Below are 17,251 nucleotides of genomic sequence, written 5' to 3' on the forward strand. Positions count from 1 at the left end.
AAAATTTCACAGGTGGGAAAGTTGTTGTAGCTTCTTAATAGGTGAGGGTCTTTTGAAGATAGCTCATTTAAATATTTTGGAGGATTTCTGAAAGAGTTTTTAAGGGGCAGTTCTGATGTTAAGGTATTTTTTAAAAATTGATTTGTGATCTGTCAATAAAAATAGCTATGGGCAAATTGTTGGGGGGAAGGGATAGGCAGAACTTTCAGGTCCCTGGAGGAAAATAGATAGATACAAGAAAAATGAGATGTTTTCCATGTTTTGGAGAGAGAAGACCCTAGTAGCCAAGTGAGGTCTCAGAAGTAGCTGAAGCCTATGGCCACTCCTACAGGCAGGAGGTCAGGGAAGTTTGGCAGGGACTAGATGTGTCTTAGCTAGTAAGGTGGGAGTGCGAAGATAAAAATATTGTTAAGGGCACACTTTTCCAGGCAGAAGATGGTAGCACTCTGCAGTGGTGCCAAGAAGTCAAGTTAAAAAGGAACAATTATGTGTGCATCTTCTATCTTCGGATTCAAGGGAAACTGGGTCAGGGCTAGTAGCGAATCCCATTCCTGGAACTAAGGCAGGGTAGGGAAAAGCTACACAACAGGTTTTAATTTGTGGCAATGTAGCATGTGTGTGTCTATGTGCAGGTCGTACATGTGTGAGTAGAGATATGGATGATCTACAGTGAATGTGTTGAGGTCAGAGGACAACCTCTGTTGTCAGGTCTCCTATCTTATTTGAAATAGGGCCTCTTGTTCACCTCTGTATATACAAGGCTACCTAGATGGTAACCTTCTTGAGAGGCTTCTGTATCTGCTGGGATTATAGATGTCTACTAATACATCCAGTTATGTGGGCTTTGTCATTCCAAACTCTGATCCTTATTCCTATGTGGCTAGAACCTTATTCAGTGAGCCATCTCCTTAGTTCTAAAAGTGTTTCAGTGGGCTCTACAAATAACCTTAGCTTAAGTTTATTTCTATACTATTAGGTAGAAGACTACATCAATTAATATAAATTACAATACAGCTCTCTCTCTCTCTCTCTCTCTCTCTCTCTCTGTATATGTGTGTGTGTGTGTGTGTGTGTGTGTGTGTGTGTATAGTCAAACTAAAAGCTATTTATTATAAGGGACACACACATTCATGATGCACAATTAAAGAATTATTTTTAATTGGAAGAGTAGTAGAGCTTTAAAAATAACTATTTATTATACAAATTTTGTTGAATGAGTAGACATGGGTCTCTAAAATATTATACAAAGCTTTATATTCTTTTCATATGATAAATGACTTGTAATGTACCTGAAATTTATCATGAGTAACTTTCATATACTCAACGTATAGACTGCTATTTTCCATACTTACTATTATACTCATCAAAATACATGCAATTTTATGAGATGAAACTACTAGACAGCTAAAACAACATTTTTGTCTGGCACATTGCAATGGCTTTAAAATCTGCATTCTCCTAGGAGAAAAATAGCTTCCACACAATTTTCCTGTGTATATTTTAGGTCATTCTGAGTAACACTATGTTTTAGATGTACATATCTGAAGTTTCCCACTGAACAAGGTGTGGCCTATCAAAATTGTTGTGGCTGTGGCATCTTAAATTATCCTAAATGTACATAACTACAGTAAATCACTGCTCTTCTTTCTCTGATGTGTTGAAGCTTTTAGTGACAATCTAAGAGCAATGGTGGTGGCCTGCAGGACCCATAATGGTAATCACTGAAGTGGTACAGCCCCTGAAGTAACAGCTGAGATCAGGATACAGTGATGGAGAGCCTTTCTTCTTAGTTGAGGTTCTTTGTGCTCCCTTAAATTCATATTTTCTAATTATTATAAAACTCTTAGAAAAATAATAAAACCTCCACACCCATTTTAAGAAAGGTGAAGGCATAGTGCTGATAAACCAGGAGTTGAGAATCTTCAACAGTGTCTATGAGAAGAGAAAGCATTGCAGAGACGTGACCAGTTTAAGATATATTCAGTGATTCTGAGATTCCATTCTTAATGTTCCTCAGTCCAAGAAGTTTGGAGTAATGACTAAAAAAGCAAACGTTAGCCCTTGGCTCACCTTTCTTGTTTTATTCTAACATCCAGGTTCTGGCTCCTCTGTCATTTTGACGAAGGCCAAACAACTATAGCCTGTCCCTGTAGTGTTATTAACTAAGATCAGTTAATGTGTTTCATCAGTTACTTCTCTTATCTCTCTAACAAAATAGCTAGAAAAACACTTAAGAAAAGAAGGATTGATTTTGACTTATGGTGTAAGAGGTGATACTGGCTATTGTGGCAGGGAAGGTATGATAGAAGTGGTGGTGGGTGATCACATTGCTCACAGTCCAGCCACAGGGAGAAGTAAGTATTGGCAGTTGGTTAATGTTCCCTCATTTCCATTTTTTCCAATCCAGGACCCCAGCCTATGGGATGTCTACACCTACATCCAGGGTGAGCTGTTTCTCTTTACCTAAAACTCTATGAAATGTTGTTCCAGATAATACCCAAAGATACATTTCCAAGATGATTACAGATATTGTAAAGCTGACAATGGAGATTATCATACTTTGGAACCTCCTATAAATAGCAAAAACATGTAAGCAGAGGAATATTTAATTGGTTGCCATTTCTCTTGAGACATGCACTTTCTCAATGGGCAGATGAATCTTGAAGGGTAGATTGTGTAGAAAGAAAGTAGCATCACACAATTTTCAGCTGTGAGCATGCCTTAGCAACCATTTCTGCCTGTATTCTGCTTTCCCTCTGTTTTTATTTGGATCTGCATTTTGAGAGGAGAAGCTAGAACAAAACTGAACAGTTTTATATATTAGGAGACAGTGTAATTACAGAAAGAAGTGATAGAATCTAGAAAGGAGAGTTGATGGAACACAGAACCATACTATAAAAAGGTAAGGTTTAGAGATGAGTGGCTTTCATTTTTAATGCTTTCTATGTGGAGTGTGAAACAGGTGCACTATGTCTTCTTCCTCATAAGAAGTTTTCAAAAAATGCATATTTTGATCTAGTGCATTTTTGTGCATGAATTCTTTTGGAGAACATAAGGGAAATAGAAGTTAAATGACTGAGATGATGGAGAAACATGATTGCTTATATAATTAGACATTTGAGCAGTAAAAGCTGACATCAAATTGCTTATTCTAGTTTTTGTAAAAGAATTCTAATTTGTTCAGTTTGCTTTTCTAACCCTTTTGGTATCAATGAACAATGGCAGGGTTTGGGACAGCTTCTTCTCTACTCTTTCTATATGTATAGATCTCCTAGCAAACTAGAGAACACAAGTACATAAATATTTAACACATTAGTAGTTCTAATTGCTTTGTCACAACAATGTTATTGTAGATATTAAAACATTAAACCAATATTAAAATTTAAGTAAATTCAACCTCTTGTGTTTTGTTCTTTGTTAAGGATAGAATAAAAACACAGAAGAGGAAGATGATAGGCCCTAGGTGCATGTGAACATGAGAAACAACTGTGCAGTTGACTACTGAAACTTGAAAAATTATTTTAGAGTCATTAGTTTTGATCACATATGTACTTTGTTAAAAAATTGGATGTTTGTTGAAAATTATGTGGATAGTTATTATTAGAATTGCTTGAAAGGTAATTATAGAACAAGGAATTAATTTATTTGCTTTGGGAATAATTGCATGAATAAAACCTTTTAAATTTTAATGAAGTTATTATTTCAAACAGTATCCACAATATTAACATCAGGACGGCCAGACCTATGAGACCTGTGCTTATGTTTGTTCCTCAAATCGCTTCTGTGACCTATGAGACATGTGCCTTATGTTTGTTCCTCAAATCGCTTCACTGATTTTATTTCCATTAAAATATGAATATCTAATTAACAGAACTTGCTTCATGTTGCATCCAGTATTAAAATGTATTTCATAGTAATATTTAAAAATGTTTTCTCCAAATCCTAATGAGAAAACTATTTTACAAATTAAGAATATAGCTATCGAGACTATAATGAAGATTGAAAGTGTGCAACTGCATACTTTTTTTCAAAAAAGAATATGACCTGAATATAATGGATACTCTGAGAAAATACATAAAAGATAAAAAAAAATGTTTTCTTCTTATTAGCAACTTTAGAATAGTGGAGGAACACATGTGGTTTTATTTTAATGGATTTCTCTTTTATCCATCTTCCTCCTTCCTACTCTTCCCTTGGGCATCACAAAGATATAATGTCCCTAAATCATCCTTAAATGTAGATCTAAAACTTTAGCTGAGAGGCAGTATGCTCTTGCTTAACGTGTTGCCTGTGTTTAGAGTACTTACCTACATTACTTGAAGCCCATAAAAGCTCTGTGGTACAGTCTACCAAATTACCTCATTGTTAGGGCAAAAGAGAGCAAAACAGACTAGGCTGTTCATAAGATCATTTGCATCACTATTACATACAATGTGCAATAGGGAAGGGTTATAATTTTGACTACAAATAAAAAAATAGTTGAATAAAACTTGTGAAATTCTCAAAAAGCTATAGAAGCACCCTTGGAACTCAACCCCTTTCCCCTTATGACTATAGAAATGGGAATGGGGTAAGGAGGTAACATCTGAAATGTAAATAAAATATCCAATAAAAAAATTTTTAAAAAAGGGTGAGAGATAATCTTCCACCCATTTTTCAAAAGAAGCAGAAAGAAATTTCAAACTTTACCAGTTAATATTGTATTGTAAACACCCAGTATCAGGTAGGAAAAAAAGGCTGGCAGTTTCTATTCCAGTGAAAACCACATTGTGACTCCAGCACCTAAGTGAAAATTTACCCACACAGGCTCTGTGCTCTGCTTAGCTACTTTTAAAAAACTCTATTGAGAGTTGAATTTAGGGTCTTGGATACATAAGGCAAGCACACTATCATACTAGCACTGGGCGACATCCCTAGCTTTCTTTTTACTTTTTATTTTGAGATAAGTGTCTTATTAATTTGTGGATAATAACTTGATCTCATTCTATGGCTCAGAGATGTCTCCAACTTGTGACCTTTGGGAGTCACTGTCCAGGGTAACTAGGACTGTAGGCCTGTGCTGCCAAGCTGGCTCAATTAGCTGTCTTAACAAACAAGTTACTGGTTAATAATATCTGAAGACACTTTAAACAAGATACTCATATTGCTAGAACTTTGGGTGTGACACGTCATTATGAGCTACTATATAAAAACCTTATTTTGGTATTATGCTATAGGCTTCAATCTCTCTTTTAAAAGTACATTTATACATATATGCATATGTGGATAATTTTGCTTATGTTTACATACATAAAATGTTTATGAAAGTGACAAAGAGTTTTCCTTCTAGAATCCTCTATAGGGCTGGATTGGTAAATAGATGCAGTTTGAATTTGTTTTTTTTCCTGGAATATTTTGGTTTCTCCATCTATGTTGTTTGAGAGTTTTGCTGGGTATAGTAGCCTGAGCTGACGTTTGTGTTCTCTTAGAGTCTGCATGATCTCTGACCAGGCTCTTCTGGCTTTCTTAGTCTCTGTTGAGACATCTGGTGTAATTCGGATAAGTCTACCTTTGTATGCTAGTTGACCCTTTTCCCTTGCAGTTGGGGACATCCTCACAGAGATAGGGGAGTGAGGAGGAGGTATGGGATGTGGAACAATTGGAGGGTGAACGGGGGAGGCGGAATAAAATCTCGAGTGTAAAAAGTAATAATAATAATAATAATAATAATAATAATAATAAAAGATTTAACATAATTAAAATAAATAAATAAGTAAAATAAAAAGAAAGTGACAAGAACTTGATTAAATTATTATACATAATTTATACATAATAAATGTATTTTGTCCAGTAAGTTTAACTCTCCAAAATTAATTTAACTCTTTCCTGTTGTAAGAGATGACTGTTAATTCACGTATTCACCTGCCTGTCTCTTTCCTGTTTTCCTATTTTCACTATATCAATTCTTGCTTTAATATATTTTAAAAATATATGTAAAACTAATTACTTGAAACACTGAAGAAAGTAATAATATTGTTTTCTTCTCCCTTTATTTCTTCTTACCTCTTTCTTATATTCTAATTGTCTTTTGCCCCATAATTTTTAGGAATACTATGTTTTTCTAATGCTTACTATTCACAGGTACTGTTTTCACTGTTATATTTATATCTGTTTACTTTCACAATGATCTCAAAATTGCAATTCCTATTTTATGGAGAAGAGAACTGTAAGCTAAAGGTTGAGCCATTGAGAGCAGGTTTTATGGCTACCAGGTGAAGAGCGAATCCAGGGATCCAAGCTGAGGAAATCCAGTAGCCTGGTGTTATATACTGAGCTAGCCTCTTAGTATTCTTAGTTGTTAAGAAACTCAGTCTTATGTGAAATTCCCGTTATTTATTTCTCATTCAGAGAAATTTGTTTCCTGTAGTTTATTTTTATTTTATTATTTTCAGCATACTAAAAATGAAAAAAAAAAGAAAAGAAAAGAAAGAAAGTCACAGGACTATCTGTATTGTCTCTAGGTGGCTATGGCAAGTGAGATAAGAACTGACATTTGTTCAGCAGGGATTACCAGCTGATCTGAACACAAGTAATCTTCAAGAAATAGAAGGAACTTGGATTTAGATTAAGAGAACCAAATTTAGAAAACTTCTTAAGTGGACTCTTTATCATGGAAGGAAGCTTTTTTGAAGTACAATGTAATCTTCAATTGGTACTTGAATATTCTTCGTAACTAAGGTTTCAGTTTCACTGGAGTGATGTTTTCAAAGTAATTATTTTTCATTGTCTTATGGTTTTAATTTCCTATACGTTTTGTGGCCCCTGGCTGTGACACAGCTGTCTATCTGGCTAATTATTTCCATGTGTTCTTCATTTCAGACCTGTCTTCCCTTCTCTGTTCCCTTCCCTGCTGAGTTTCAGCTTGCTTTGCCCACAGGATAAGCAAGGAGGCCCACCCGCCCTAGCACATCCCTAACCCAAGGACTCCATCCTTGCTTGTCTGCAGGAGGTCCACCTCAGGCATCTACAGACAGACTTAACTGTCAAAACTCAGGAGCTGAGTACTTTATTCTCAACTGCCAGCCCGTTTAGTGCCGAAAACTTTAAAAGAAAATTCTTACATTAAAACTTTACGTTAAAAGTAAAGGACAGATGTGGCTTTATAATGCAGGAATCTCCCAAGGCCCACTTCCCATAATGTTATTTGATGTACTTTTTCAGGGCTAATAATTTATAGATGATTGGAAGTTCTGGGTAAATACTGTAGTGGTTACTCAATGGAAAATGTAATCCTACTAGATATGAATGCCCATATTTATTTCATATTAAAACTTGATAATTAAATATTCCTCTCTCCTTTCTGCTATATTACAAATATTTCTTTTTTATATTTCCACATAGCCAAATTCTGTGGAGATTCTAGGAATTTGAGCTAAAGGGTAAAGGTATGATGTAACTTCAGGCATATCAGGGGCCATGGTGCTAATCATTTCTAAGGTAATCCATTAAATGAGGGTAGTACTATTGGGTTTTCTGGGGCTTTGGAAAATACGGATAGGTAGAAAGAAGGAGACTGAAAAACATACTCGCTTGGCTGGAAACAATGGCACTGTCTTAGCCCACATTCAAAGTGTTCTAGCTGTGGGACCACAAGTACATGTTGTAGGTGGGAGAACACACAAACACCAAGAACAACAACTGTTTAGTGATGACCATGGAAGCAGCCTTGCTTATTAACAAAACGAATATGGAGGTTGTCATCTGGTAAAGTTATAAAGTTACCAGACCATCAGGTCCCTTGTTATTAAAAAAAATAAAAACTCATTGTAAAATTAAAATGCACACAATTTTGTAGGTCTTTGTACTGAAGGTCGTATGTACTTGTGTTGAACATTTTTACTTTGCCTTGATTTAATCTTAAAAACATGAATAACAAAATCAATTGTTAGCCATCATTACATTTGTTTTATATTAACTTAGAATTGTTTATAATTGTCTTTTAGATTCTCTTCTTTGACTATTTTAGGTTGTTCTGGAGAGAAATTCACACTATTTCACAGTAGTATTAGAAATTTATGGATATATACACACACACATATATATACACGAACACATATATAAACATATTTACATATGCATACACATACATACATATACACATAAAAGTGCACATACATAAACACACAAACACATACATACATTTACACCTGTACATATATATGCATACACACATAAAAATGCACATATATAAACACACACACACACACACACACAAGAGGACAAACTGCTTCTTCTCCTTTTTTCTCTACTCTTTTCTCTCCACTTCTATTCTTTCTTCTTTATATAATTTTCTTCATCCTTTCTTCTGAGTTTTCAAAAATTTGCTGTTTAATTTTCTTTTTATTTCTATTATTTTTATTGGTGCTAAGAATTCTGGAAAATTTTCTATTAAATTGTTCAGACTTTCTTTTTTTATACATCATTTTTTTGGAAATGAAGTAAAAGGCTTCACATGCTGAACAATATTATATTAATATTAATAACAATAACAACAATAAAAACACTCATTTATGACAGATTATTTTTTTCTATTTAAAATGATTGGTATGTAGATGTTTAAATCCATTCGATTCTTGATGTAATCACCAGTATGCTAGGATGTTCCTGCTTAGTAATCTCTCATCTACCAACATGGCTTCCCTAGTCACTGTCATCTTCTCTACCATTAATGACAAAGCACACTGTGGGACACAAATTAGTTTTATTAGGATTTCAAAAAAAACATTTCATTTGTACATCAACATTGAAAGTATAAAGGAACATTTGTTCAAGACTTCCATGACTTTCATAATGCTTTAAAAGTCTAATGAAATCTGTATAGTTTTCTTGGATTTGTCACAATATTTTTATTAGTTTTTCATCAGTGAAGTTTAAGTGGTATACTCTTTGTTTTCTCTCTAAACAACAGATACTCATTTCTTTACATTTTACTGTATTGCATTATCTCAACAAATTATGTTGTTTTAATTAGTTTTTTTAAAATTTAATTTCCTAGAAGTTAGGCATTAAGTAAATATGCCTTTATCTGTACTGAGTGGTAACCCCCAAGGGACTGAATGATGGCAGTGAGTATGACCACCCTCATCATTTAGCTCATGGGTATGACCACGCTCAGTTTTAGCTCATTTAGTTTACAATGGTACCCTTGTTTGTACTGAGCTTTACCCTGAGTTTATATGTTTGTGATTACTCTTACATGAATAACTATTGTCAAAAGTCAAAAATTACACCATATCCATGAAAAGGATCCATCAATATATGAATTATTTCAGAAGATTTAAATACAAATCATTGTAACAATTCTATAAAAAATTAATCTAGGTCACAGTGTATATGTTTGTACCATTTGTTCTCAACTATCCTAATGCTGTGACTTGTAATATAGTTCCTCATGTTGTGGTGACCTTCAATCATGATATTATCTCATTGCTACTTCATGGCTATAATTATGCTACAGTTATGAACTGGAAAATATCTGATGTGGAAGTTTTCTGATAAGGGGGAGAAAATGCCCATGGGAGTCGTGATCCACACATTAAGAACCAGTGGTTTACACTACACTGTTTAACTCAGTAAACCACACTTCATTCCTGGTAGAAGTTGTCGTCATTATGGTATAGTCTTGAATTTGATCAAAGAAGCTGCTTTTGTTTCCTGCTGGGTAGTGCATTGATAACTTTTACAAGATAAGTCTGTGCTTATTTGAAAATTTCCTATGTATGAATAAATATACATGCTGTACACATACAACTTAGAAGTTGATGTGTTTATACTCTGGGTGAGAATGTGCTTGAAATTTCCCAGAATTTTGTCAGAAGACATTAGGATATAGTCCTTGTGAAAACACCCTCCAGTACTCTTTTCTACTGTTTTCCTAAGGCAGTCACATAGCTTTTCTTACAGAGTCATGTTTATACAGGTTTCAAATATATTGTTTGTGAAGAAGCAAACAATTTGCCTTTTATTATTGTTTCTGTCCTATCAGCTCTGCTGCTTCTCACATACCTTGTGTACCAGCCTGTAAAATTATCCTTGATCATAGTTCTCATAATTAGGTGTCCTTTGTCTTTCATTTTCTCTTTCTTTGGTGTTCTTGTTCTGGAAGCTTACTTCATTTTCCCATGAGAGGAGCTGCTCTGGGATGTGCTTTGACACCTTATCCTGCAGATATACATCAGCAGTTATAATGCTTCCTGTTTTATTATATTTCTAGTAGCGGTTTCTATCTACCCACCCTTAAGCTCTGCTCTCTGACAGTCAATTTGTTGTATTTTCATCTGTTGTTTACACTGTTTTTTGTCACAGCATTTATGTATATTTTATAATAAAAAATAACTAAAACCCTCAAGGATTTTCTTTCTGGGATAAATCAGTTTTGCTTATTTGTCTTAAATGCAATACTCTTCTCTTCATGTTTTCAATGCTGCATTCTGGTCATGTATATTTTATTGCCTATTTGTTTCAGCTATTTCAAAGTACACCTCTCAAAAGAATTTCTTTTCAGAGGGTTATTTACTTCTAAACCATGTTGGTTTCATTAACACACCCCTGTTCCTGTTGTTGAGAATCAAAACTAGGTCCTAGAGCATGCTAGCTAAGTATGACACTATTGAGGTACGTTCTCAGTTCTCATTGAAAAAGTTTATTCTGGAGTCATACCACTGGGTGAACCAAGTATCTGCAATTGTCTTGATACTGTGATTCATATTAATTATGAAACAAAACTCAGGATTGTGCCTTGTCTTCAGAGATACCATAAGCTTGTGTGGTTTCTAGCAGGCATACAGATTATTTATTCTCAATGCTTCCGTAGTCTTTTAATTTAAATAATTAATACCTGAAAATCCCTGTGATCAACTACTTGAGAAAAGTACACTTAGAATCTCAGTGCAATGCCTGAAGTATAGTAAGTGCTAAATAAGTGGTCTTAGTTGAGATTTGCATTAATTGATTTAACTAAAGTTTTTTTCTCCTCACTCAATTATATTCCACTCTTAAACTCTTCTAGTCCTTAAATATATTTATAATAACTAGTGATTGGATGCTTTTGTTGTTATTGTACAATGTCTATGATTTTCTTTGTTCTATTCTACCTGTTATTAACATATTCTAGACTCTAGATCTACAGAACTCTGTTCACTCATTTTTTTTTTTTATACACAATATCTTCCATGAATCATGGAGAGTCCCTCAGGCTAAGAATAAGTAGACTTCCTTCGATTGGTCAATCATCCATTCATCTCCTCTTTATCTTTTCATTGTTCTTAATTTTAGAATTCACTCTATTTTTTGCATAAAGCCCACATCTTGCATCTGAACTTTAAGTGAATGCAAATAATTATGTCCTTTTTATGAATCCCTCTAAACAGTTGTACACATCACAATATGTGGTATGTATATAATATGTAGTGTCATAGTGCAAGTTTTGGTATTTTTTGGAGTGCTTAGGACTGGAAACAAACTCTACCTCAAATTAGATCATCACATACATTATGCTGGGGATGGGGAGACTCATTTAAACAAACATAAACGAACATATAGTTCACGATTTTTGTAACATTTTCTGATGAATATTAGACAATCAATCAATTTCACAATGCCATCTAAATATGAATACAGTGGCATGAGCAGGCCTGCCAGGACCTTTCAATCCTTCAAGCAACACTCATTCTAACATGGTATTTCTCCAGTGCTCAAGTAATGCATATCTTCTACCCTCAACATGGCGCAGAAAGAATCAACAAAGATGTAGATCACGTAATAAAAATTGATGTGTTCATTAATTCATTTTGATAGCTAGAGCTGAAGGCATTGACAAACATACAAAAATACCTTTGTGAAAATTACTACTGAAGCATAGACTTAGAATATTATACACCCAAATGCACAGAAAAACACAAAGACATACATATATGGAGAGATACATCTATACACACACACACACACACACAGAGAGAGAGAGAGAGAGAGAGAGAGAGAGAGAGAGAGAGAGAGAGAGAAGTGCTTGAAATTGAAGACAGAGACAGAGACAGAGACAGAGACAGGTACACACACATACACACTCCATACACAGGCACAGATACTCACACCATATAAAACCCTTAAGTCTCGTCAGCAGTGGAAGTGTCTCATTGCTTTAGTTATCTTTGTACTTGTGCACATTTAAGTAAACTATAGTGCATCATTACCCTAGCCTCTTCTGCTTATTTTTTTCCCAAAGATCATTACAAAGGGATTTAATCTTTATTGTGTTAAAATCACAGTTTCAACTGGGTAGGTTACGTCATTCTAAATAACTTCAGAGTAAATGTTTTGTCATAGAAATGATTGACACACAGCAGTCTCTTTAAAAATAGCTTACAGTGAGCTCATGATTCCTAGTATGCCAGGTCTGATTATTTGCACTCTTAAAAAGGTTTTCAAACAGAATACGATTTAAAGCACTGAAAAGGAATATTGCACTCAGCACATTTATGCTGCAAAAGCATATCCAAAGAAATATATAAATGTTTCAATCTTTTCTTTTCTAACATTGTTATAAATGACTAAATGACAAGTGCAAATTTTCCTCCCTGTTCTCTTGGAAGTACTGATCAAACACAGATTTGACTGACATTTCTTTTAAGGAAGAACAAAGGAGACTGGCAACCCAAATAATCTAAAGCCCTGACTTGTTACTGTCACCATGATTGCCTAAGCTTTAAAAAAGAAACAGGCCATTAATGGTGCAAAGTAAATAATTGTGTAGGCTCCAAGATGACTAGTTAGCAGCGTGGCAGAATTATCTTGTCAAAAAGAAAGTATTTTTAAATTTCTAAAAAGAAGCATTGAAATATCGACACTAAGACAGAAAATTGCACCATCCTATATACTATACTAAGAATAATGATAATTTAAAAGTTTTCATTGTTGATAAGAATCCTCATAAAGAAAATGTTTAAATTATTCTCTATGTGCTAATCTTCAGTGTGTTAAGCATGTTAGTACCATGTCAGAAAATGCACATACTGTGACACTAGTCATTCCCACTCAAATAAGTTTTTTTAAAATAAGCTGTTTCCGTTATCACCATTACTGTCATTAAGGTAGCAGATTATATATAATCTCTTAAACTTTTCGAGATTTAAAAACATTTTATTTTACTTCTTTTTTTACCTTGACTGTGGGGAACAGTAACTATGGTACTAAATTTATGAAAGGCAAGAGAAAGTATTGGCAAATACAAGCAACTTGGCTAAAACTCTAACGTATGCAGCAGGATCTGACTGTTAATTAATACTCTTCACCCTCAAGTAATACCTGTTTTTTCTTTTTGTTGCATACTATTTACAAGCACAGAATTTGTTCATACCACTTTTCATCCTTTAGACATCCACTCTTTAGTTCCAATCAGGTTTCTGTTAAGAAATGTTAGCAGTATTACTGGTTGAAGTGAATTAACTTTAATAAAAAATAACTTCTGAAAAACATTATGAACATTCCTCAAAAAAGTAAAATAGAGTTGCCAGGTCATTACAAATCTAATATCTTGTTATAAAGTCAGTACTTTAAAGGGATGCCTAAGAGTTGGAGACTTGATCCAGAGATAGAGTAAGAGAGTGTTTACTTTATAATCACAGAGCCCTGATTTCAATCCCTAGTATTGGAAGAAAAATAAAGTTTTATTTCCATATTCACTGTCACATTGTTTACAATAGCCAGTCAATGGAAACAACCTAAGTATCCATTAACCAATGAACTGGTAAAGAAACTATGGCATATACACAATGGAAAATATGCTTTGAAAAGCCATAAAAATGATAAAATCATTTCATTTAAGAGCATATCATAGAGGCTGAGAGAATAGGGAGTGAGGGGAGAGGAAAAGATTAATTGGCACTAAGTTGTAATTGGAAGCAAGAACTCCTGGTGTTCCATTACACACTAGAGTGAAGATAGCTGATGATTATCAGCTTCCTGGCTTTTTTTTCCCTTGGTACTATATATTTTTTAAAAGCTAAAAGAATGAACTGTGAAAATGCTTACAATTATAAATAGTAAATAAGTGCTCGCTTTGGCAGCACATATACTAAAATTGGAAAGATACAGAGAAGATTAGCATGGCCCCTGTGCAAGGATGACACGCAAATTCATGAAGCGTTCCATATTTTTTTGTTAATTTAAAATATCGTATTCACTTATTTTCTATTCAACTTCCATTTTATTTCTATCAAGACACTGTAAAATATAAAAGTAATTAAACTGTGGATAAAAATTGAAAACAAAATTAAAATAGCTATTTACTCTGATTTGAATTCACATACCCATAACCCCCACACTAACCCTAACACTTTATTTATATATAAATACACAATATAGTATATGTATTATGGGCCTAAAGAAATATATGATTGATCATATATATACATTTATAATGTATGTATATTGGATTTATAATAGAATATATTTTAAAAATATATGTATATATTTATGGAGAATATATATATATATATATATATATATATATATATATATTATATATATTATAATCAATCTCATAGTTTTCCAGTATATGCATATTTTTATGAACTAGCTATAAGTTACTAGACCTAAAAATTTTGGTAAATTTTGTCATACTAATTTTAAAACTTAGACTTTTATCTTTTTATTTTTCATTAATTTTTTTATTTACTACCACTTAGGACATAAATGAGTTTTAGAGTTACTGTTCATTTGATAGGAAGAGACTTTCTGTAGCCTATTTCCTATTCTTTTCTAAAAGAATCATACTAAAAAGAAAGCAAGCGAGAAAACAAAAATCCTCCATTATCTGTAATTTATTGGCAGTTAAATTGAACTCTAAACATTACCAGCATTTGTTAATTATTTTAACATTCAGTTAGTTTCTAGTATCTATTTGAAATTCTGAAAGGTTCTTAATTTCAGGACAAATGAGACCCAGTTTGGTGCTTGAAGAACCTGTACAAGAAGAAAGCTGAGAGCCCCCATGGGCCTTTTTGGATCACAGTGACCAGGGAAAAGTCAAGTTGAGCCCTGAGAGCTGCTCATCTTGGTCCATGTAATCCAAAATTCTCAGAGAAGGCATAGGGAAGTCATGAAATTCAAGGCCCATTTCAAGATGCTCTAGAATGAACCTATTGCATTGCTGAGAGCTAGTTTCTCTAAGCTAGAAAGGATAAAGCACAAGTGACTGTAAAAATAGTCAGCAGCTTTCTTGGGTATTACAAAGAAATGCCAGTAAATTATCACTGTTTAATTGTATCAAACTCTGTTGGCTTTGACAAAGTATTTAAAAATTATGCCCCTAGTGAGAAATTTAAGATCTGGTTATTTCTTCTAATGACTCCAATGTTGAAGCAAATTATTTTAAAATGTCCTGAGAATGGCAATTAGTACCCTCTGTAAAATGATTTACAACATTTTTGCTAGATTATCTACTCTGATTTTCTATAATTTTATAATTTACAACTGCCAAAAATATACTCAGCCATTGATATGGACAGTGCATGGCCCTGTGGTTTCTGAAATTATGATGATGTAATATTCTCAGAATTTCTTTTACATTCTAAGAAAATAGAACATTTGCTCGACCTCATAGACAGTAATACACCTTGAAGCTACATAAGAGTTAAGACTGATCGTCTCTATGTAGTCAAATTGATTGTGTAACCAACCTTTAAGAGAACAATGCAACAAATAATATACTTGCATGTAATCAAATTTTAAACCTAAGCTAATGAACAAGTAATCTTAAGTAATGTATATTACTTGGTGAAAGCAGCAAATAACAAAAGTTGAAAGTAATTTTTTAAAATGTACCATAAATGTTCAAAGGAACTATTTATTTATATTGATTGACAAAAACGAAGTTTGTTGTCTGGGCCAGTTGGGATTAGTTGGAGCTAGAGAAGTTATCTGTTGTCAAACTCTGTTGTTAACATAACTGTTATTCGCCAGATGTAATTGTCCTCTTTGATACATACTGCTGAATAACTTCACTTTTTCTTGGTCTTTCTAAACTCTGCTGGTTGGTTCAACTTAGCTGTTCTGGCTCAAAACTCTTCATCAAGCTGACTGATTGAACTGGGCTTCTCTTTGCTTCTCACTGAATTTCTCTGCTGGGAAAACTGACTCTTAATTCTGTGAACTGAGTTATACTGAATGCACTGACAGTACTTTCTGCATGAACTGAATGGAACCGAAGGTAACTGTGGGAACACAACTGAACTCAACTGCATTCAATTGAACTGCACTGAACTGCACTGAACTGACCTCAACAGCACTCAACTAAACTGTCTTCCCCTGGTGAGCCACTTTGCACTGGTCTCAAGTAGCCTGTCATTCTTGTCTGTTCTCATGAGAGTTGGGCTATCCTATCTGACTCATTCTGCCAAATCTTTCTCTGACTTGTCTCTTTGTCTGCCCCTCAATTAGATGTCACTTTCAAACATGGCTGCTTCCTTCTAAAAACTAACTTTACCTTCATTATTTTGGATTAAAAGGTGTGTACTAAGGGAGTGTCTGTATTTCAGCCAGAGGGATTAAAGTTATGTCATTTAACACAGACATAGAAGGTCTTTGGATATAGTCCCGTGCCACAGCAGCCGTGTTGATGAATTAAAATTCCTCTAAACACTGTTAAAGTTAATGTGGAGTATTCTATTTCTTTCCCTTGTGATGTTCTCTATACTATAGCATAAGTACGGAGTGAAACCCTCTTTAGGGGCAGATATACAAAGACACCACTCATACAGAAACATATCAAAGACACAAAAGGAAAAACACACACAGACACAGGAACAAATCAGTTCAGAAGACAGCCTTCCAGCAGACACATAAAATAGATAGACAGAGGATGGATGACAGGGAACATGACGCAGAAGATTCTAATCTGTACTCAATTTGGTTTATCTACTCCAAAGGAAAGTACACTTATAGATTATTAGTGACTTTTTAATCTCTAATCTATTATAAACTATATTTCACTAATTTTATTCTCACATTGAACTATTCTTATGCTGATGTCCTTATCCTCTTCATATTTGACATACCCATTGATACTGAGCTTAAACTCCCATTATTACTTGATTCTCAGTTCTTATTGAGAGTATTCTTAAAATCTTCAGAGCTGGTATTCTCTGTGCCCTGAATTTTGCTTGGTATGCATTGTCACTTTCTTCTGTAGTTCCTAAACTTAGCTTGTTTGCAATCA

General features: G+C 33.9%; 1 non-coding gene across 1 annotated transcript; it reads left to right on the forward strand.

Annotated features, from left to right (window-relative positions):
• The first annotated feature begins 14,083 nt into the window (after positions 1 to 14,083).
• On the forward strand, positions 14,084 to 14,190 carry LOC114618059. Its single transcript, XR_003710917.1, has one exon. It is a non-coding gene; the product is annotated as a U6 spliceosomal RNA (small nuclear RNA).
• The last annotated feature ends 3,061 nt before the right edge of the window (positions 14,191 to 17,251 follow it).

This window comes from Grammomys surdaster, unplaced genomic scaffold, assembly GCF_004785775.1.
Source record: "Grammomys surdaster isolate TR1022 unplaced genomic scaffold, NIH_TR_1.0 139, whole genome shotgun sequence".
NCBI classification, from domain to species: domain Eukaryota; kingdom Metazoa; phylum Chordata; class Mammalia; order Rodentia; family Muridae; genus Grammomys; species Grammomys surdaster.